Source organism: Setaria viridis, chromosome 8 (assembly GCF_005286985.2).
Source record: "Setaria viridis chromosome 8, Setaria_viridis_v4.0, whole genome shotgun sequence".
Taxonomy (NCBI): Eukaryota; Viridiplantae; Streptophyta; class Magnoliopsida; order Poales; family Poaceae; genus Setaria; species Setaria viridis.
Window position 1 is genome coordinate 32,910,106 of NC_048270.2, and position 23,032 is coordinate 32,933,137.

Here is a 23,032-nt window from a genome sequence, read left to right on the forward strand (position 1 = left end):
GTTGTTCTTGTCGCCGGCATATCACTAAGTAATTGGTCCAAGAAAGGCTATGTTGTTGTTGTTGTAGTACTATTGCATACAAAATCCATGATGTACTCTCACTGGTGGTCTTGCAGTATATATGCATGAATCTTTATCAGTTAAAGCCTTACTGGAATGAGCAGGTAGCATTGATAGACTCCAAAGGAACTAGCAGCAAACAGAGGAGCAAAATCGCCGTTCACAGAGCACTCAAAGCAATGTTTTGTAGTTATTTTTTTAGGATTTAATTTTTATTTACATGTAGCATAGCAGCGGTTAAAATGGAAGCAGTTTTATGTGCAACTATTTAAAAGGTATACGAGTCTATGGACAACTGCGGGCTTTACAGTGACAGAGATAACAGAAGGGTGAGATGTTGGAGGAAGCTGAAATGGTCAAGGGGAGATACATTCAATTTTGATAGCAGAGCAGCCGAATAGAAGCTGTTCATCAACAAGCATTCATGACATCTTGGTTGATTGAATCTTGAGTCATACAGAGGGTAGCATCCGTATTCCCCTCGCTCCTGCAGCAAAATCCCCCATCTCCATGACGTACGTTGAAGTGCTTGTTTCAGCTCTCAGCAATCCTTTCATTCCTGTCATTAATACAGAGATCACTGTTGTGCACCATGCTAGTATTTTAGAGCAGCCTACACCATGATCCGGTGAAGGGGAAAACTGCTATCAACAGGCACATCATTAGTGGCATTTCTCTCACCCTCTTTCTAATTCTTGTTGAAGGACGTCCCAGGCCCTGTCCTATTCCATCACCGGTGCCGGCAGCAGCATGCACGTCTGTAACTTCATCCTCCCTAGTCGCTGCAGACTGCGCCTTCTTGCTATAACTAGTGTTGCAACATGAGAATTATTTGTTCATACTCTCCTCGTTGTCCAAGATTTCGTTTACTGACGGCAGGGGCGTGCCGATCTAGAGGCGAGCTGGCGTTGTCACCGTGGTACCGAAACTGTGGGTTTTCATGTTACTAAGGAATGAAGTAGCAGCATGCTAGTCATGCACTCATGCTTTTAGTTTGCAGCTCGTGAATGTCAAACCAATGATGTGCATTGACAGGAGGACAGACACTACACAGAGCTATGAATCATTGTTTATAAGGAGTTTGCAACTGTAGGGTGGTTGGAAGAAAGAGTTTATGGACATGTGTCCAGTGAATGAGAAAGAAAACCAGAGACTGGGTGAGAGGTTAGAGGACGCTGATTGCTTAAGGGGCCGAACAACATCAAACTGTATCAGGGTCCAGGGCCATACATTTATTTGCTTGTGTGCTGTTTCTTTCTTATTCGTGCTCACAGGTTTTATTTCAATTCGTGGTGGAAGGCAGTAACATAACACTACTTCAATTCACTATACAAAATGACTTGACGTAAGAAGAATCAATGACCAACAACACGGGCAGCTATGCATTCTTTTTTTGAGGATGCACACTTCAGTGGATGTTTTGGATTGCTTTGAAATCCTAAAAATTGAGAGACAATAGATGAATACAGATGCCTTTCGTTCCACTTCAATCCACTTCTATCCAAACAAGCCCAAAGGCATTCTGTATTAGAATCAACTTCTATCCAAACAAGCCCAAATGTATTAATCAAAGTAGTTTCTTGTCGTAATGTTGATTTGCTGCTAATGCATACAAAACCAATGATATATTTGCTCAGAGGGCAGGAAATAAGAAATATCAAATATATACCCATATGAGTCTTATCAATTACTACAATGACCAAGTAGCGTAAATGGTCTCAAAAGGAACTAGCACAAAACAGAGGAGCAATTCTCTATCCATAGAGCACTCAAAGCGTGGTTTTTGACTGATTCATTTGGGTATTAAGTTTATATTTAGCCATGGCACAGTACGTACTGGCGAATGAAATGAATGTTTTTCTATGTTTAACTGTGCAAAACTATTAAACTTTATGGACAGCAGCAACTTTACAGTGACAGAGAAAATAGACAAGGGTGAGATGTTGGAGGAAGCTGAAATGGTCTAGGGAGTTATGGCCAATTTCGAGAGCAGAGCCATCGATCAGAAGCTGTTCCTCGGCATGCACACTGTTTGACGAGATTTTGTGGAAGGTTTTTTGTACAAATCTTTCAAATATGATCATATGAGCTATATATGTAATATGTGCCATCTCTCTAAGAAATGAAAAGAAGTAAGAAGGGAGAAAGGAAACAAGCTAGCAAGGACTAAGGCCCCCTTTGGCACGGCTCATCCCAAAACGGCTTCACCGGTGAAGCCAAAGCCGGTGAAGCCAAAAAAACTGGCTTCACCCGGCTTCTAGTTCATTTTAGTCCCGGCTTACAAAACGGCTTCACGCTACAGTGTCTCGATTTGCGTGAAATAGATGAAGCCAAAGCTGAAATAAGCCGTGCCAAAGAGGGCCTAAGCTTCACGTGCAGGCTTGTACATTAGGTGGCGCAAGTGGCGTGACTGCACCGGGCCACCAATTTTGAGGGGCCACCCTAAGCAACAATTAACCCACAAATATATATGTTACAATCCAGCATCTTCCACGTCAAGCCAGTCAAGTCAATAACTCGTAACCCAGACAATCAAATCAGGCATTTACGAAAATCAGGCATTTACGAAAAAAGAGTCTCTAGTTATGACGTCTCACCTTCAATCCACAACTACGGCACGAGACTGATGCGCAGATGCAATCAGCATTTAGTGAAATTGCAACTTAGCACAAGCTTGCGAGGCATTAATGATTATGGTAATGTATAACTACATTTTTCTTATTTGTATCTTCGAAATATGGAGCCCAGTTCGTGTTTGCACCAGGACCACGTACCTAAACTTAGGTACGGGCCTGTTCACGTGGTATGTGCACGGTGAGGCAGTACAGCCATATGCATGTATGATCCTTTAATCTTAGTTAGTCCACATGACAGCCGTCGTTACGCACGGCGTCCCTATATGTGTACAATAAGTATTGTCATACATGTCTCTGCTTCCTACCTCTGTACGATTCGTCTCTACCTAGTTAATTAGGTCCACATCACAAGAAACTGCCTGGCCACCGAGTTAGAGATAATGATCAAGTCTGAAACTGCAGATAGATATTATCCAACTTGGCCGGCAAACAAGGAACGGCGCCGCAGATATCGTTGCTTCAAAACAAAGCTGCGGTGGCGCCCGATGGGATGCCCGGGGCAGCTACGTACCCTAGCCCCGTTGCCCATGCATCAGGCTCTCGGTGCCACCAGGATATCAGACCGCCACCCATCAACAACAAGAGACGCGGAGCCCAGAGGACCTTGACGCCGCCATCTCGTCATCGGCGGCTCGCTGTCCGCTGACATCGCCCGGAGACCGCGCCGGAGCCTAACCCAAGCCAAAGAAGACATCGACCAAGGGAGAAGGAAGCCATGCATATGGCCCCCCTATTGACCGACGTTGCAGCAGGTTGATGGGTTGATCATATTCACGTCTCCTATTCCTATTTTGCATCTTGCAGGGAGCATGCATGTCGCCGTGGTGCCCTGCATCCGGATTCCGAGCGAAGGACGTGGAGCTGCACTGGGGACGATGGGGACAAGCCTTGAGCCAAGCTCGTGATCACCTCGGTACACGTCCACCTGTGGAGCGGCACCACCGCCATGGCCGCCCGCGAACCGATGATGTGGACGGGGCAAGACTATCGGAGCACCAGGAGTGGTGCCGGACGCGATCGGCGCCGTCCAGGAGGAGCCGTGGGACAGCAACGCCGTCCCGTTCGTCCGCAGGCCGGGAAGCTTTCAACGACCCCTCCTCCATCCGTCTGCATGCGTCTCAAGAACGACACACTCCAACAGGGCCGTCGTCCATCACCGCCAAGTCGGCGAACTCCTCACGTCCATCATCGACTACTCGCCGTCGATCATTGCCACTCTGCCGGTGGCAGCCGTCCGTCCTGGCCGCCGGGATGCTAAGCGTTGGAGGCACAAGAAGCTGATGGAGGAGTCGGACCATGACGCCGCCCAAGACGTCATTGCGAGACGGCCGGACGTCCTCAAGAGAACGATGTGCTGCCGCCGACACCCCACGTCTGCCAGCATGGAAGAACAGCACCAAGACAGCGTCAACACCGCGGAGCTACCAGAGGCGATGCTGGGGCGACAAGACGGCGGACGACTACAACGCCGCGAGGCTGTCGGCCGGGCCACACAGGGACAATGCTGCCCCCAAGAGTGGTGACGCCGCCGTCCCCGCAGGGTTGCTTGAGAAGACGATGACGACGCCGCGAGGCTCCCCAGTGACGACAAGACGGCACCGCGGACGATGGCGACCACGCCGCAAGGCTGCCGAGATGTGCCGAGGACGACAAAATGATGCCATCAACGGAGATGATGTCGCAAGAGGCTGCCGGGATGCGCCGAGATGACGATACGGCGCTGCCGATGATGAAGACACTGCGAGGCTGCCGGGACGGGGAGCGGCGCCAAGACGATGCCACTGCTACCAGTGGCGCCATGGAGAAGACGAAGATGATGCCGGGCTGTCAGGAGTGACGGAGTAAGGCACCGGGACGTACACCAACACAACGCTACCCCTGCGGGACGACACGTGATCGTGGGATCGTCGAGCAAGTTTCGGTGTCAACCGCCCATGCACCTGGACACGGCTGCAGGCACATTCACACGTGCCTACGTGCATAGGCCGTACACCACCAGAAGAAAGTAAACTTATGGAGACATGCATCTACACGTACAGATGCGTCACCTTTACAAGCTAGCAAGTAATCAAGATTGCAACGTGAGGATTTCTACAAGTAAGGTGCTCTAGCTGCTGCCCTACTTGAAGGCCATCCCTCGACGGCCACCTCAACCTCGACGACCAAGCTGCCGAGATGTCGCTGACCGGTCCAGCTACACACCTACACCGATTGTGCATCTACTACCTCTACATTGACTACTACGTGTTGTGCGGCACCGACGAGGCGGACGACGCGGGAGGGGGAAGCTGATGTTCCAACTCTGCGACACCTTCCTATGGGCCGGTGTGGCCTCCTTTTTCAACAACTTCTACTTCGACGATGCTGCCGGAGCGTCCATGACAGTTCAACTACACGTCTTCCTCATGCATGCTTATCAACAACATCGACTACACCGCCGTTCGCGACCCACAAGGCCAGACGGCACGGGCGAAGCTGATGCTCCAGCTGCGCTACACTAGCTCATGGACACCGATGAGACCATGGATGACGCCAACGCCCACCTCTACACCAACACCACATATGAACGGAGAACGTGAAGCGAAAATCAAAGATGACGACAACAGCAGTGGAATCGGAGGTACTCCGCAAGGTAATTAACCGGGAGCTTTCCGAGGTCCTGTGAACCAGAAGATCTCATCGTCCAAGTCGGATCTTCCCAACGGCACGCTATGGAGTGTACATATGTGTATTAGGCACCGGTATTTGTATTTTATTAAATATGACTAAAGCGCGTGTTTCCCTAATCTTTGTCTATTTATTTTTTTTTGCCCGCACTCTTCCCCACGCAGAGAAAATCTTAGTGATTTTTCTCCTTGAACACACATGAGTGCAGCAGAAGGTCCAAAAACCTTCTTCCCGTAGAGAGTCGAACCTAGCATAAAGGAAGGAAGTGCAAGGAGCTATCAAGGAGAGATGAGAAAAAAAGAGAAAATCGGCACCGTATGTTCTTACCATTTCATGGAGTGGAACTTGGGGTAGTCCTATTTGATTCGAAACATTTACGAACTGGAACAAATTGCACACCGAACAGATCAGTTTGTCTGGAGTGTAAGCACAGATGTTTGGCACTGGCTAGCAAGATCTCCGTGTATGGCTCCATGCTATATATGTGAAGATTATGCATACTTTAGTAAACATTACTGTACTAACAAGGCACTAGTTATTGGTTAAGCTACAATTTCTATTCATTAAGTATTCCATTTCATATAGAAATCGAATTATGAAATGATGCATTAATATATTAAAATAATTTGGCACTAAAATGAAGTGCATAATAAGGACCAATACTTTCCGAGTCATGTGTACATAACCAAATGAGCATTGTAGTCATGTTTTTTGTTTGCTGCTAATGCATGCCAAGCCCATGATGTACTTGTGTAGGACAGCAGGAACAATACAAATGCATGACTTTTATCGAACTACAATGATCAGGTAGCATTGATAGCTCGAAAGGAACAACCAGAAAACAGAGGAGCAACATCTATATTCATAGAGAACTTAGAGCAATGTCTTGATGTGATTCCTTTCAAGATTTGTTTTATGTTTACATGTAGCCCGTTACATTGGCAGTATTAGGTGCAACCGTGCAAAAGAACATTAGTTTACAGAAAAATATATATCTACATTGACAGAGAATAAGAGACATGTGAGGAGATGTTGGAGGAAGCTGAAATGCCTAAGGGAAAAATGGTCGTTTTGGATAACAGAACCGTTGAACAGAAGCCATTCCTCAATGTGGGCACATGATGTCCAGGGCAGTAGGGCCAACAACCTCATTTGCTTCAACCATTGCATCTGTGTTCTGTTTTCCCTGTGCAGCTGTATGTGCAAACTCCACGACATCGTGGAGAGTGCCCCTGGTATAACTGCTTTAATAGCCAAGGAAAGCAAACTTATTCAGTTTCCATATGGATCGCAATGTTGAAATTTTTAGTACCAAACAAATGTTAACCAATGGTCTCTCAGTATGGAAATACGGGGGGTAACCCTGTTCAATGGACAGTAACATTCATGGGAGATCCACACATTTTCTGAGGAAGCACACTTCAGTAGATCTTTTGAATCGCTTCAAATTGTAAAATTTGAGAGAAACAGATGAATGCAGATGCCTTATAGGTCATGTCATACAAGAATCAAATTAGCATGCTCGCCATGATTTAGTTTGCCACTATTGCATTCAAAACCCATGATGCACTGCCACTGGTGTGGTTGGCAGGCAGTATATATGCATATGAGTCTTTATCAGTTAAGGGAATGACGAGGTAGCATTGATAGACTCGAAAGGAACTAGCCGCAAACAGAGGAGAAACATCTCCGTTCACAGATACCTCAAAGCAATGTTTCGTAGTTATTCATTCGAGGATTTATTTTTTATTTACATGTAGCGTACTGGAGGGTAATAAAATGGAGGCAGTTTGATATGCAACTGTGTAAAGGCTATACGAGTTTATGGACAACTCCTGGCTTTGCAGTTACATCTAGTGAGAAGGAGTCTCTTCGGAGATGTTGGAGGAAGCTGAAATGGTCAAGGGCAGTACCGTCGATTTTGATACCAAAGCCGCCGAACGGAAGCCGTTCATCAACAATCATTGATGACACCTGGGTCGATCGGTGGAAGCATTCCAGAGGCGACCTGGCGATGTCATTGTCGCAGCTACACGGTGATTCTTTCATGTTACTAAGGAAGGAAGTAACAGCAATGCTAGTCATGAACTTATGCTTTTAGTTTGCAGCTCATGAATGCCAAACCAATGATGTGCATGGGCAGGACATAGAGCAATTAACTCCACGAAAAATAAAGAGCCACTCTTAATTCACTGCTTATAATATAAGGAGGGTAGTTTGAAGGAATTTATAGACATGCGCAAGTTTCCAGTGAACGAGGAATTAATTAATGAAAAACAGGGAGTAGTGAGAGGTTGGAGGAGGCTGATTAATTCCTGAAGGGACCGTATATAACAACATCAAGGGTAAACTTATTTGCTTGTGTCTTTCTTATTCACATTTGTGGTGGAAGGCAAGAACATATATATAGAAAATTACTTCAATTTGGCTATATGAAGAACTTGACATAAGACAAATAAACGACCAACAACATGGACAGATATGCATTTTTTGTGAGGATGCACACTTAGTGGAACTTTTGAATTACTTTGGAATCGTAAAATTTGAGAGACCACAGACGATGAATGCAGATGCCTTCAAGGTCATTACGTACAAGAATCAAATTTAGTCACAAGTTTGTTCAAGGGTCTATACTAACGAACTGAATCGATTGGAGTAAAACACAACCGGAAACAGTATATATGCCGAGTGCCTGATGGTTTGCCGAGTATCCATCGGGCTCTCGGCAAAGATGCAGTTTGCCGAGTGCCGCCAGAGAAACACGCCGCAAAACTCTGGCACTCTGCAAAAAACCTCTTTGCTGAGTGCTGGAAAGAAAACACTCGGCAACTAGGAACGAAACACTGGGTAAACATTAGGCACTCAGCAAACATTAGCCACGTGTGCCGGCTGTGCACCAGCCGTTAGCGGGAATGCCGACTGTTAGCACTTTGCTGAGTGTCCGTTAGTGACACTCGTCAAAGACAAGGTTTGCTGAGTGTTTTTCCACGGCACTCGGCAAAGACTTAAGTTTGTCAAGTGCTTTTTATTAGCACTCAGCAAAATAATAAATTTTTTTCCTCTCTTGCCCTCCAAGCTTTTTTTACTCTCCACATACAACATGTGGTACTCCATGTTAAAATTTGGTATATTTCTCAATCTGTTTGCTATATTTAATTAATTTATTACATGTGGTACTATGTGAAGTGTAAATCCTCTAGGTTCTTGGAGGTAGACTATGGTGACGGTCAGAGAGGCGGCTCGCAATTCCCGTGAAGATCCTACGGTACCTTCCATTCATACCGAGGATCCAACGGCTTTATATGACTGAGGAATCTGCGAAACAGATGACATGGCACAAATACGGACGTTGATACAATCCTGAGAAGCTGGTACATCCATCAGATGGTGAAGCAAGGACGAGATTTGATGTGATTCATTGTGAGAAAGCTCTAGAGGCTTGTAATGTACGTGTTGCGCAATAGATGGGTTCAATCCTTATGGAATGGTGGCTGCCCCGTACACTTGTTGGCCCATGTTCGTTATCCCCCTCAACCTCTCCCCGGTATCCTCTTTCAACGATAGAACATATTCTTGTCGTTGATAATTCTTGAACATCTGGGGAATAATATGTGTGTACATGGAGCCTCCGATTGATGATTTGGTCCATGCTCGGGAGGAAGGGGTATGGACATACGACCGAGCTACAAAGATAAACTTCAAAATGCATGTTTGGTACCAGTAATCCCTGCATGACTTGCCGGCGTATGGGATATTCTGCGGTTAGTGTGTTCACAGGAAGTTCCCATGCCTAGTATGCAAGGCGTCTATGAGGTTCATTTGGTTGATTAAGGGTGGCAAGTTTTCTTCGTTTGACAAACATCGACAATTCCTCCCTCTTGACCATCCATTCAGATGAGACATCAAGAACATTACGAAAGATGTCGTAGTTAAAGACCATGCACTGTAGATGATGATTGGTGCCGCAGTTCGCGCTCAATTAGACGCTCTTGAGGTCAATGAACAAGGAGATGGTTTTCTCGGATATGGTGAGCAACATGCCTGGACTCAGAAGTCGTACTTGTGGAACCTCCCCTATTTTGATGATCTTCTTCTTCCACGTAACATCGATGTAATGCACATTGAAAAGAATGTCGTCGAGGCAATTTTTGGTACAATCATGGACATTTCTGATAAGACAAAGGATAACATTAAGGCTAGAGTGGATCAAGCGAGGTTATGCAATAGACTAAATCTAGACATGGCGCCTCCTAGAAGCGGCAAGTCATGGAGAAAGCCTAGCTAAGGCCGATTTCATCCTAACCAGGGCCTAAAGGAGGGAAGTACTAGAATGGTTCCAAATGTTAATGTTCCCAAATGGGTATGTACAGAATTTGAAGAGGGGAGTGAACTTAGCTACTATGCAAATCAACGGGCTCAAGAGTCATGACTACCACATATGGCTTGAGCGGCTACTTCCGATGATGGTTTGAGGCTATGTCCCTGAGCATGTCTAGCTAGTGCTGGCGGAGTTGAGCAATTTCTTCTGCCAGCTTTGTGCTAAGAAGTTATCTCGTACCGTGGTTGTAGACATGGAAAGAATGACGCCTATGTTGCTTTGTAAGTTGGAGAAGATCTTTCTACCGGCTTCTTCAATCCGATGCAGCATTTGATTTTGCACCTCCCGTATGAGACATGAATGGGGAGGCTATGCAGGGTTGTTGGTGCTATTCAATTGAGAGATGTCAAAAGGTTCTTCGAACTAAATGTAAAAATAAATGCAAAATTGAAGCATCCATCGCAGAAGCATACATTCTGGAGCAGGTGTCAAACTTCACAATAGAATACTATGCTTACAACATTCCTAGCGTGTATAATCCACCCCCTCATTATAATGCTGGCGAAGGTGAATCGAACCTTAGCATTTTCCAAGGGCAACTCGAAAGTGCAAGTGGTGCGACCCACAAGACCTTGAAACATGAAGAGTGGCACACTATCATGCTATATGTGTTGACCAACCTATCTGAAGTGGAGCTATACACGCGGTAAGTTCTCAACAAACTTGTTCTCGAGTAGTCACTATTCGCCGTCCAACTCCCTTGTTTCTCGTTGGTATAGGAAATTTCATCGTCAATTCTGGCGTGAATCAAGGGAACCTACCCCGTAGGAAGCTGAGACCCTTCTCAGAGAGGGTGCGGGAAATGGAATGTCCGATTTCATTTCTTGGTTCAAACAGAAGGTACTATCCAATTTAGGTCGTACTTAGTTTGACATTACAAGTTGCTCGTATGTGCGAATAATATAACAAACTACCCTGCTTGAACTTGCAGGGCCAAACCGATGCATCTATGAGTGCCGAGTTGAGACAGGTTGCCGATGGCTATGCCTATAGGATCAGGTCATTTACTGGTTATGACGTGAATGGATATCACTTTCACACAACAAGGCACGAGCAGAGTCGGCCCAATCAAAGAACCACAAATACCAGAGTTTTTACGCCAGACTTTGATGGGGTCGAGTATTACGAAAGAATTGAAGAAATATACGAACTCATGTTTCATGGTTGCAAACCTCTTAATCCTATCATATTCAAATGTCATTGGTTTGATCCTGAAGTAGTGAGACGGACCCCTAATCTTGGGCTAGTTAAAATTCGACAATCATCCATCTTACTAGGAGACGATGTCTATATTGTGGCTCAATAGGCCACACAAGTTTATTATCTTTCATACCCGTGCAAACCGACGACCGTCTTAAGGGTTGGGATGTTGTGTACAAGGTATCACCACACGGTAAACTACCTATCCCAAACAATAAAGATTACAACATAGACCCCAACACATATGACAGAGAGTTCTTTCAAGAAGATGGGCTTGAAGGGAGTTTTGAGATAGACTTAACCGAAGCGATCGAAATGGAAGTAGACAATGAAAGGGTTGCTGACGAGGATGCTGGAGACGAGGTTCAGAAGGTGAATGACTTAGAATTACTTCAACCATTACATTTAGGCAATGACAGTGATGACGACATTCCTCCTTCAGAGCACGGGCATGATTATATCGACACGTGTGATAGTGATGATAAGACTTATGATCCAGCTAATCCCGATCATGGTGATTATTTCTAATAGATGTATGATCCGTACTAATTGATTTATTATTTGTCATACCATGTTAATTTTTAAGTATGTTTTGTTTATTTTGCATCTATTTCCAAGTATGTTTTGTTTATCTGTGCTAATTGGTTTACTCTTTTTAATTGCTGATGATTGAACAATGGTGGGTGGTATGAGGAAGATAACATTGCTTTACAAAAAAATGACCGGTGCAGCGTCAAGGTCCAATGCAACTGAGGAGTCAAGGAGGGGTCGAGGGAAGGGTGGGGCAGGGGTCGAGGGAACGGTGGAGGCAGGGGTCAAAGGAAGGCTTGAGCAAGGCCACCGTCGCCTGTAGCTTCGTTGTCATCGTCGTCATCGGAGTCCAAGGAGGAGGTGCTTTCCACGCACGCCTTTGGTGATGAGGAGCAGGTACTGGTGGAGCAGGACCAGTTGGAGGAGGTAGCAGGGGGTTCCGCTTCCTCTAGGTAAGTAACTTTAGATGTTATCACTAATTTTTCATTTGATATGTTGAAAATCACAATAGAAACTAATAATTTATCTCAATCACTTGGGCAGAGGTTGGATGATGGTTGGTGGGGGTGATCACAAACACCATGTCAACGGCATCCTAGGTCTTTTGTGCAGGCTACACTTCCCTGGCCTGGTTGAGTTTGGCGGAATAGAGGAGCCGGCCTACACGTGGGACCACTACGTCGCCATCCCCGATTTACCTGATCAGGATGGCAGGGTATTCACCAGCAAGGCGGATCGGGTGAAGGCTGAGATGTGGGTAATTCTTTCTCGCACTACATTGTTGAATACATCGCATTCATTGGATATTCTTGAAATAATGACTGGATACATTGCGTCTATATGCAGGATATCTTTAGATACCAGGAGGGATACGAGGCCAGGGTGGCTCACAAAGCCTGTTATAAACTCATGAAGGACATGGCATTATGAGGCATGCATCCAGGCCATCGTGACATACTATGCTACCTACAGAAACATGAAGATCAATAAAATTGATGCAAGAAATATGAAGCTGACCCGGGAAGAACACCTAAAGGTAAATATAGAACATTAATACTTATTTTTTCTGAGATTAAGTACGCTTAATTTGATCTTCTTATATGTCATATACTGACGTAGGTGCCTCAGTGGTGGTGCGCCTAGCATCTCCGATGCTGGGTACACATGGTGGACAAATGGTGCGACCCCGAGTGGGAGGAGACGCACAACGCTTATTGGGAGCAGTGTTTGCTGATGCTAGGTGCACCACACCATCAAGCCAACCTCAACCTCGACAAATACATGGCTAGATGGGTACAAGAATTCATTTCCAAATTCTAACGCTCAATTCTGCATAATTTCTAATCATATTGCTATTTTTTTTGTAGTCATCGTCACATGGTGGCCAGCCTTGCTCCTCCTTCATGGCATTTGCTTTGGCCCATAGGGGCAAGGCGACATCCGATGTCTCCTACAACCCAGAGGACCCACCCTCGGCATATAGCAACGCGACCGTCCACAGCTGCCTCAATGAATACACATCAATGGCCAGGGAGCTCCATGGGCTAGAGTAAGATCCGAGCACCCAGAACCTTGATGGCGAAGTCGTCATGAGGGTGGGAGGAGACAAGAAGCATGGCCGGTAGTGGATTTGGCGACAGCACACTTGACACGACCACTACTCCCACTGGCTCCCAGATTTGAGCAAGTAGCACGAGCTCGAGCCCGGCGATACACCCACAGCCGGACACTGCACGGTTCCAGATGGAGACACTCCAGGTCATTTCTGTTTTATTCATCGTTCATTGATTTTTACATACTTTTGCTGTGCATTGTAACATTGGGATGAAATATTGTAGGCCCATCTTGAAGAAGAGAGGAGGCAACGGGAGGAGATGGCGACGAGGATGGAGGCTAATCGGCAGAGGTAGGTGGAAGAGTGGCAGAGGATGGAGCAGATGTTTCAGTAGAGGCTGGAGGCCGAGCAGCAGAGGATGGAGGCAGCTCAGCGAAGGCATGAGGAAGAACATCGGCAGAGGATGGAGCAGATGTTTCAGTATATGCGGGTCTTTCTGAGAGGATGGGTCAACCTGCACCACCGATGCTATTCCCACCTTGTCAACCTCCTACAACTACTCCTGTGAGTCACTTGACAACCTTATAATGCAGAATCAATCTATACTTTTTTATGTACACCTATACTAGTTTGTTTTATAATTGCCTAACTAGTGAAGAATGACAATAAGATATAATATATATGAACTCGAACAAACCTGAACAACCACAAGCTTCTGCCACTTATCTAGCACATATGTTGTCCCAATGGGGTTTTCTCCATAATGTCTAGTGATATACTTTTTTCTTAAGAAGCTAGATTTATTCTCCATTAACAATTTCATGAGTACCTCTGCGCTATCATTATTATGTATGTTTCTTCAGCAAGGAAAAGCATATATACATATATATATATATATATACAAATACAAAAACACACGTTGGATAGACCAGAAATTTCCATGTCGTTTAGTACTAACTACTTTAGAACAGCACATTAAAAATTGCAGAACCCACCTCTATGTTTGCATGAATGGCCCCTGCCATCAAATCTACCCATCACCCCATAGTTAAAGGCCGATCTACCAAGGCGGTCACACGCCATTCCTACTAGTTAAATCCTTAAGCTGACATAAATTCTTACAATGTTATTCTTCTCCTTTGTGCAGAATCAATCGGCGGCATCGAATGTACCTCATGACCCAGATTTGTCGTAGTGGTTCCCAGAGCCTCCTCAATGACTTTACTTGCATTTTGTGGATTACTTGTGACTACTTGTGATGCTTGTGACTATTTGTGGTTGTGGTTATTTGCATTTATGTGTTGTCGATATCTATTTGAACTGCCTGTGATGCTTATTGTGAATTTTGTGTGATGCCAGTGATGTTTGTTTGAGTGGGGTACGTGACCGAACAATAAGAACATGGAATTTACACTCGGCAAAGAGACCAATTTCTGTGCATTCTGGGCAATTTTTGGCCTCTTTGCCAAGTGTTACTGGCCTCTTTGCCGAGTGTCACTGTGACACTCGGCAAAGAGGCCAAATTCTGGCCCCGGACGTGAAGGTTTGCCGAGTGTCGGCGTGAAAACACTCGGCAATGTTTTGAACTTTGCCTAGTATTTTTGCAATGACACTTGGCAAAGCCACCGTCACCGTCTGCTCGCCGTCCCGTAACATTTTTTTGCCGAGAGTCAATTTAGCACTCGGCCGACTTTGCTGAGTGCCCGACAAAAAACACTCAGCAAAAAGCTGTTGGCTGTTAAAATTGATGCCGAGTGACGTTTGCTAAGTTTGCCGAGTGTTTTTGGAGCTTTGCGGAGTGCCAGGGGCACTCCGCAAAGCTACTGTATCCGTAGTGAAATGAACCTTTTTCTCTTATAGGAAAATGTATGATTGGATAAAAGTTTTGTGAGGACACAACATATGGATGCCTTCCTGATCACAACGATAACCTTTCATTCCCAGTCAACATGACTTTCAGTCTATGATGTTCAAAGATTTAGTTTGATTCATGTATTGACGGATCGGAGGGAGTATAAGTTTGTTATGAAAAAAATCCCATATATGCATGAGAGAGCAGCACAATGTGATTATTGTGTGTATATAAAACCGGCCTTGATACTGTGCAAAACCGGCCATTGTTTGCATGTCAGGTCAAAATACATCCCTGAAGCATATGCTAAAAATAACAAAAATCTTAAATTGTCACTTTCCAACATTTCAGTCGACTAAAATAGCATATTGAAAATAAAAAGAGAAAAATTTATGGTGTCACTTCCCATTTTTGTGTCAAAAAGAAAAGCCTGCAATGTTGAATGCGAACATGCATGATGCTAGCGTGCTACAAAACGTTGAGAAACATACAAAAAGAGAAAAACAACAGAGAAATTTCTTTGATCAAATTTCTGAGCTTGCATTGGGTGATCAAATTTCTCATGCAAAATGGCTGCAATGATCGGCAGAGAGTTTCTCGTTCCTCATGCTTTATTATGTAAATCTAATATAGTTATCTGATAGGAACCTTTCTTGCTGTTTAAGGAGTAAGACCTTGTGAAATGTGAAAGAAGTTTGCAGCAGCTGTGAACTGAGAAGGTGAAAGTCATTCACATGATACTCGTGCGCTTTCACAAAATGGATGGCTTAGAACTGTGCAGTAGCTAGATCATTTTTTTCAGGCCAACAGGGGTGATTACATTGTGGTTATGTGAAATCACAGGTAAATATATGGAACATTTGGGGGAAGTGTACAAAGTTGCAAAACATTTGAGTTCATAACAGAGGCATGTCGTACCTTGCAAATGTAGCAGTGTGCCACTCATGCTTCATCACGGCGACATGACCAGTCATTTCGATGGGGGCTGCATGGGCTGTGGTTTATTCTCCCAACAATGCAGACTGAAAAACTGTCTGAACTGCGGAAGTGCAAACTGCAGCGAATAACAATGTGATGACTTGATTTTGGTAATCCACTGGCCGGACAGATATCGCGCGATAAAAAAGGAACCGGACAGATATCCGCGTGTCATAATATAAATAGCACTGGAAGCTATGTCTTCAGCAACAGATTTTTCAGAAAAATGGCATGGAAAACAACAAATGTTTTTGTAGATACGTGATAGGCAACAGAGTTTCTTAAGATGGAGGTGGGAACTGAAGAACGATGGTCATTTGATCAGCCTCAACAGCTTTTCCCAATCTCGCCATGCAATTTGGCGACCAAAGTACCATCTAGCATGGCAAATACATTGGATCGGTGAAAAATTATCATGCTGTAACTTTAGGACTAAGCGTGTGAAAGGGTGGGATCTTGAGGAAATGTGAGGGGAAATGGATTAAGCATTGTCACACTGTGTATTGTGTAATCGATGGAGCTAATTCTTTTCTTGTACTTTGTTCTGCTCCACTACTAATAAAAGGAAAGAATAAGCACTGTTTCATTTGCTGGAAACTTATAAAATTTGCTCCTTGGCTTGTCTGACAATCTTGCAGTTATCTTAATAAAGCAAAATAAAAAAAGGTGGGTCATATCGTACAAGAATAAAATAAGCATGCTCGTCATGATTTTGATTTGCTACTAATACATACAAAACCCATGATGTGCTTGCACACCAGGGCAGGCAATATAAATACGTACGAGTCTTATCAGTTACTGAAATGACCAGGTAGCATAGACAGACTCCAATTGTGCAACTGGTGGAAAACAAAGGAGCAACATCTTTGTTTCACATAGCAATTAAGCAAGTTTTTGGAGTGATTCTTTTGAGGATTTAGTTTTGTTTAGATGTAGAATGGTACTCGCTGATAATATAGAGCCAGAGTTTTACGTTTAATATAGTGTGTAAACCTATTTCGGTTTACGGACAGCTGCAGCTTGATATTGACAGAGAAAACAGACCAGGGTTAGATGTTGGAGGAAGCCAAAATGGTCTTGGGAAGTATGCTAAATTTGGACAACAGAGCCATAGAACAGAAGCCGTTTCTCAGCATGTAGATATGAAGCCTGGTGCAAACAATCTCAATCTCCTTATACTGTCGGTGTGCAGTGTGCACCGAGGCAGATCTCCCCCTACAGTATGGTGGGCTGTCGGCATCAAGCGGCTGAGCGGGACCGAGCGAAGAAGACGATGAACAGAAAGCAACGCTGAATTGCTGATGCACCTGGACGCGGTACGATAGATTAATTGGAGTAGCCCAATAGATAGACAACAGCCCAACAAGGCAACTGCCCCCAAAGCCTCAAACATTTTGTGCTGTGTGCTTATTTGTTTTACCAACAGAGGATCTTACTGATTCATTTCAAAATTAGCAGGTTAGTTCTTTAATTTTAGCTCATGGATCTTGGTGCATGTTGAATTCATAAAATATATTATGGTGTTATAGACTTAGCTACCTGTTGTGGGAGATATCACATTCAACCTTTAAATATGCCATTCATTAACCATTCTTCCTCTTATTTGTTTAATTTCAATAAGAATGTGGCGGGTGAACGGAATATTTTCTACTGATCAAAACATGTGGGGGTGACAACTGATTGTCGATCATGTTGTGCCTGCCGGCAACCCGGCATTGATAACGCGTGAAACCGGCCATTGTTTGCCTGTCCGGTCAAAATAAATCCAGGAAGCATGCTAGAAATAAGAAAAATCATACATTGTCACTTTCCAACATTTCAGTCGACTAAAATAGCGTGTTGAAAATAAAGGAGAAAAATTTGTGGTGTCACTTTCCCATTTTCGTGTCAAGTAAATCAGGGAACGTGTTGAAAAAAAGAAATGCCTACAATGTTCAATGCTAACATGCATGCTAAAGTGCTACAAAACGTTGAGAAGCATACAAAAAGAGAAAAACACGAAAGATTGATCGAGTACCTGGACATCTGGATGTGACCGGCCGAATCATCCAGGGAAAAGAACACCAGCCGCAAAAACGTGTGGGCACTGATGATGAGTCAATCCATTTTACTGCTAGGATTGACTTGACATGTAAACTGCAAAGAACAGCAAAAGATATAGCTCCGGCTTGTTTATCTGGTAATAACACATTTGCTCGGGAAACATTCCTCCGCAGCCATGCTCGCCATCGTCCTTCTACTTCTCGGTCTCTCGGCAATGGCCACCACCACCACCGAGCCCTGGTCGATCTGCGACAACACCGGCAACTACTCCGCCAACAGCAGGTACCAAGCAAACATTCAGCTCCTATCCTCCACGCTCCCCACCAACGCCTCCTCCTCACCGCTGCGGTTCGCCATGAGCTCCGTCGGCACCGCACCGGACACCGTCCACGGCTTCGCGCTCTGCCGGGGTGACACGCCAACGCCTCCACCTGCCTGGCCTGCCTCGCCGCGGCGTTCCCGGAACCGGAAGCTCTGCGGCAGTGCGGGCGCAACAAGCAGGTGATCGTCTTCTACGACTCGTGCCTCCTCCGATTTGCCGGCCAAGATTATAACAGCCACGTGAGCACGCCGACTACCGGCGGCCGCGCGTGCCCCGTGATGACCGCGCAGGACGCCGCCGTGTCGGTTCTGCCCGGCTGGGATCCCGGCGAAGCCAGCAGCGTCGCCGCCGTGACAAACACGCGGTCAGGACGCTGATGCAGGACACGGCCCGGCGCACGGCGTTCAACTCGACGAGGAGGTACGCCACGGGACGCATGGACGTCGGCGGCGCGGCGCATTCCCACCGCTGTACTCGCTGGCTCAGTGCACGCCGGACCTGACGCCGAGCACCTGCTGGGACTGGGAGTACCTCCAAACTATCGCCGATACGGCAACGAAGAACTTCGCCGGTTAACAGGGAGGGCGTGTGCTGTTTGTGCGATGTAACTTGAGGTATAGTACGACACCGCTCAGTTTTGCGTCGGCGAGCCCATGCTACGCATCCTGCCGCCGGACGATGGTGTTGCGCCGCAAACACAACAGTAAGCAACACAAACACCCGTTCCGTTTACCAGTCTATTAACCCGTGCACCTACACGGTCTAATAATCTTAAGATACACGGTCTCGTAACCCTGTGTAATGTTATTTGTGCGTGTTTTATATGTGTTTATTCATTGAGCCTTTAGTTCATTGCTTTTGCTTATACTCTATACATAGTGACACACATTATGGTTGTATACCTCAAGATGGTATTTTCTATATTAAAATTGATAGAAATAAGCAATTTAGAATCATGTATTGGTGTACTTTGAGATAATTTTTTATAATGGTAGATGTAGGTGATTTTGTTGTTTTTAATAATGGTATATGTGTGTAATTTAGATGAAAAGTTAAGGGGTTTACATTTTTAATTTTTTATAATGACATATGTTGGTAATTTAGATTAAGATTATAGAGTTATTTTAAGATATTTTTATAATGGAAGATGAGGGTAATTTAACTATATACCAAAAGGGTTACTTTAACTTTTTTTGGTAATGACCAAGGTAGATAAGTTTTTAGAAAAATGTATGATAGAGCCTATGGCTACTATTATTAATGATGATTATATTCCACCGGATTGACAGCCAGATTTTTCAGATTTTTATCAAAACTTCTAGGATTTTAATTTTTTTTATCATGTCTTGTGAGGATTAACATGGAAACTTCAAAAAAGATCTCCAATTCGTAATAATATAATTCAGATTTCCATGATGAGCCTTTTGATCCACATTTTAGCTTTTAGGTCTCAACAGTTCAATTTGATATTTGAGGTAGCAAAAACATTCAAAATTAAGGATGGACCGTAGACCCAAAACAACTCCGAACTCGGTATTATAGTTTTTGACGTAAAATTTCAAATTCATTAATATGGATATTACCACAGCCGCATTTTCAAACAACCTTGTATGTGATGCAACCCATTACATAGCTCAATTGCAGTCCTCATTCCAATTGGAACATCCAATGTTTTGTGTAATTCAATTGCTCGTATGCGTCAAAAGTTCCAATAAGGTGATCATTTTCTTAATATCTTTACAGGGCGCTTGAGGATTCTTTTCATCTTTGTCCCGCTACTTGTAATTATTTTAACATGTATTATTATATACGGGAGCAAAAGGTTTTACAGAAAAGGTCAGCAATGTATGTAATTTCCATTATTTTTCTATTTAGTTCCGGTGCTATTTCCGTTTGTTTTTACTGAAATGATTGTTAAAAGGTCTACATGATAAGGCTAAGATGAATGTGAAGGAAGATGAAGAAGTAAATTGTGGACTAGAAGGAAGGAGTTCAGAATTCACAATGTATAACTTCTCACAAGTAGTAGAGGCCACAAGCAACTTCTCAGAAGAAAATAAACTTGGCCAAGGAGGCTTCGGTCCAGTACACAAGGAAGAGTGGTAGTAAAAAACTACGGAATGAGAGCACATAATGTGGTAAATCATATTTAAATATAGTATTAAATAGCATCCAAGGAGCTACGCTTTTGCTCATGGTAAAATTAAACTTCTAGTGTCAATTTCCTGATGGGTTGGAGATAGCAGCTAAGAGACTTGCTTGGCACTCAGGGCAAGGTTTCACAGAGTTCAAAAATGAAGTACAACTCGTAGTCAAACTCCAGCACACTAATCTGGTGAAGCTCTTTGGTTGTTGCTCTCATGGAGAAGAGAAGATATTGATCTACGAATATTTGCCAAATAAAAGCCTGGACTTCTATATCTTTTGTACTTCTTCTTGGAATAACATGGTACGGAATATTGGCTCTCAAGGTGCTTTCTTTACTGTATTTATGTCTATCTGATATGCAGATGAAAGAAGAAGAGCTCTAGAGTAGACTGGAATAAACGGCTGGTGATAATTGATGGAATAGCACAAGGACTTATGTATTTGCATAAGCATTCTCGGTTACGTGTAATCCATATAGATCTCAAAGCAAGCAACATTCTTTTGGATTATCAAATGAACCCTAAAATATCAGATTTTGGGCTCGCAAAAATATGTAGCACTAATAATGATACTGAAGGAAACACACAAAGGATCGTCCGGACATAGTAAGGATTTTATAAAAATTCCACCACGTTACAGATATAATATACCAAATACATGCAAATTAACATGTTATTTGTATCTTTTCAGTGGCTATATGGCTCCTGAGTATGCTTCGGAGGGCCTATTCTCAATCAAATCTGATGTGTTCAGCTTTGGTTTGCTACTTCTTGAAAAATTAAAGTGGAAGAAGAACATCTAGCTTTCAGGGATATCGAGACTACGTCAACCTTCTTGGGCATGTAAGTCTTTTAATTAGACACAAGCTGTGTCTCTCTCCTACTTCCTCCGTCCCAGAATATAGCTAAGTTTAGATTTTTCCTAGAGTCATACTATTTTATGTTTGACCAACAATATCTCTAAAAATAATTTGTCAAATAAAAAAGATTACATATTATATATAATAGTTTGTTTCATGATAAATCTCTACTATTAACTTTTTTATGTTATTAGTCTCTATCATTATTTCGCTATTCGTAGTCAAAATTGAAAAGTTTATCTTTGAAAAGGGTCTAAACATAGCTGGGATGGAGGGGGTAAACTCTATGGAAAATAGAAAGTACAAATTCGAATCACGTCAGTCGCCAGTTTTGAACAACCACTACACCTCTAACAGTACTCCATAATTTATGGTTTTAACCTTTTAGGATAACACAAAAGTACTTGTAAACTTTTTTTTTAATCATCTAGGAAACCTTATGTATTTTGAATCATACTCTTTGCAGGCATGGCAGTTGTGGAAAGACGGACTATGGGTTCAGCTGGTGCATGCATCATTAGTTAACACTACTAGAGAAATCACCTCTACTATCGGTCGGTAACCCCCATCTAGTACCGGTTGTCCAACCGGTACTGGCAATTCAGTACTAGAGGAAGGACCCTTTAGTACCGGTTGAAATAATCAGTACTAAAGGGTATTAAAAAATTAAAAAAAAATCGAAATCACCTGCCGGCCCGGCCACCCCTTCTCACCGTCGGCCCACCGCCCCCTCCCGCCACCAGCCCGCCGCCCCCTCCCGACGCCCGCCCACGCAGCCCTGCCACCCCGCCGCCCCCTCCTGCTACCTGACCCCGCCGCCGCCATCTCCCTCCGCCCGACCCCACCACCCTCCGCACCCCCTCTGCCCCACCGTCGCCGCCGCCACTCCCGCCGTCGCTGCCGCACCCCGATGGCCACCGCCTGACGTTGCCCGAAGCTGCTCCCGCCATCACCGCCACGCCTCGATGGCCGCCGCAGCTCCTTGCCTCAAGCACGAGGTGAGGGGTGAGCGGATGGGGGAGGAGAGGGGAGGCTGGGGAGGAAGGGAGGAGGCCGATGGAGCGGAGGGAGAGAGGGGGCTGGGTGAGCTGCTGAGGGAGAGAGGGGGCGGATGGATAAGGAGGGAGGTGCAGCTAGGGAGCGGTGGAGGAAATTATAAAGTCAGATAGTGTGCGTCTCGAGGGAGTTCCCACCCGGTACCCTTTAGTACCGGGTGGAGCCCCCACCCGGTAGTAAAGGGGTCCGAGGGATCCCAAATTTGGACCTAGCATTAGTACCGAGCTAAAAAGTGATCGGTACTAAGCTTCGGGACGAGAGGTCATTTTTCTAGTAGTCTACCGAATATGTCATACCACAATGATGATGAGGTGTATTAACATTGGATTGTTGTGTGCGCAAGAGAATGCAGCGGATCGACCCACCATGTCACATGTGGTTGCAATGCTAACTAGCAAGGTTATAACCTTGCCTGAGCCAAAGCACCCAGCACATTTCCACATTAGATTGGGAAATTGAGAGGCATCCACTGGTGCAGAACCATCTGGCGTTTATGATGTGACAATGTCCACCCTAGAAGGCAGGTAGTTTTCTATTTGTGTTGGGAACATGTGAATCACATTGTAATATTTCAATGTCAAATTTACTCACGCAACTATGTCAAATTGTTCCATTTCACCCCTTGATAAGATTCGATATTCTTGTTTCGTCATGCACAAGTGGAGTTTTAAGTTAAATTTATTAGGATGATAGCGGACATCATAACTTATGTTAAAAAATATATTTTAAAATTTTTATTATATGTAC

General features: G+C 44.4%; 2 pseudogenes; both read left to right on the plus strand.

Moving 5' to 3' along the window:
* LOC117834530 (4-hydroxyphenylacetaldehyde oxime monooxygenase-like) overlaps positions 1-3,601 on the plus strand; it is a 42,819-nt pseudogene extending 39,218 nt beyond the window's left edge.
* Positions 3,602-17,976: 14,375 nt separating this feature from the next.
* On the plus strand, positions 17,977-22,786 carry LOC117834531 (cysteine-rich receptor-like protein kinase 6; annotated as a pseudogene).
* The last annotated feature ends 246 nt before the right edge of the window (positions 22,787-23,032 follow it).